Genomic DNA, 993 nt, shown 5'->3' with positions numbered 1-993 from the left:
ACCCACTAGTTCATGTCATTCGCCAGTTAGTTAGTGCCAGCGCCGTGCAGGAATTACATGAAATACTTTGCCACACTTACATGCTATTTCAGAGCGAATATTCAGAGTAACGTTAGCGGTAAACAGTAGAGGAAGGCTGTCATTGCTCAAAAATGACCCAATGTGAATATAAAAGCAACTTCAGCTCAATAAAGCAGGCTAGGCGGAATAGCGCTGTTTACTGTTTTTTTGTTGTTAAACTTAATTTAAAGGGCACCTAGGTTACCCCTTTATTCAGATTTAATATAAGTGTTTTGCGTCTCTAGAATGTGTATATAAAGTTTCAGATCAAAATACCCATCAGATTTTTCATTATACCTTTTACAAGATGCTGTCTTATACTGATTTCCAGCAGGGGGGGGTTTTGTCGTACTGCGCCTTTAAGCTTTTTCTTTCCCGCCCACTGTTTCTACATGCCTCCTCCCTCAGCTGCGTCAGACAACAGACAGACTTAAAGGAAGAAGGTCTCACGTAGCGTTTGTGAGAAATACTACAGTAAGAACTAACCTTTACTAATCAGTATTGTGAAGTTGCATTGATGAGTCACACACAATATCGTTACAAAGTTCAAGCGCGCGCACACACACACAAACACACACACACACACACGCAGGCAGGCAGACAGAGCGCGCTTAGCCTAGTTAAGGCTAACCTCAAGTGTGGATATCTGTTATGCTAATGTACAAAATAAACCTGATTTAACTTCCACAAACCGGGATTGAAGCGTCTTCTTTTATAATTGTTCTGACACGCGGCTGTGCTGATGAAGTAAAGCTGAAGTAAAACGCTGTAATTAATTACACACATACTCTGTTTTAAAACACTTTAAACATGTGAAACTTACTCTTAATCACATTTGATGATGATTGCTGATCCTATGTCTGCCTGGTCTTGTGGAGATATACACGCGACTACCGCAACATGTTAATGCGCGCAGCTGTCAATCAATTCGGT

At 40.8% G+C, this 993-nt stretch overlaps 1 long non-coding RNA gene across 1 annotated transcript in view; it reads left to right on the top strand.

Annotated features, from left to right (window-relative positions):
* Positions 1 to 748, top strand: part of LOC141377665 (uncharacterized) — a 60774-nt gene extending 60026 nt beyond the window's left edge. Inside the window, exons 3-4 of the long non-coding RNA XR_012390156.1 lie at positions 1 to 444; positions 501 to 748. The exon at positions 1 to 444 is cut by the window's left edge and continues 832 nt beyond it. This is a non-coding gene — a long non-coding RNA (uncharacterized lncRNA). The remainder of the gene's footprint in view (positions 445 to 500) is intronic.
* The last annotated feature ends 245 nt before the right edge of the window (positions 749 to 993 follow it).

The sequence above is a fragment of the Danio rerio genome, chromosome 14, assembly GCF_049306965.1.
Source record: "Danio rerio strain Tuebingen ecotype United States chromosome 14, GRCz12tu, whole genome shotgun sequence".
Classification (NCBI taxonomy): Eukaryota; Metazoa; Chordata; class Actinopteri; order Cypriniformes; family Danionidae; genus Danio; species Danio rerio.
Note: the sequence above shows the minus strand (reverse complement) of the source record. Positions and strands in the feature narration are given on the sequence as shown.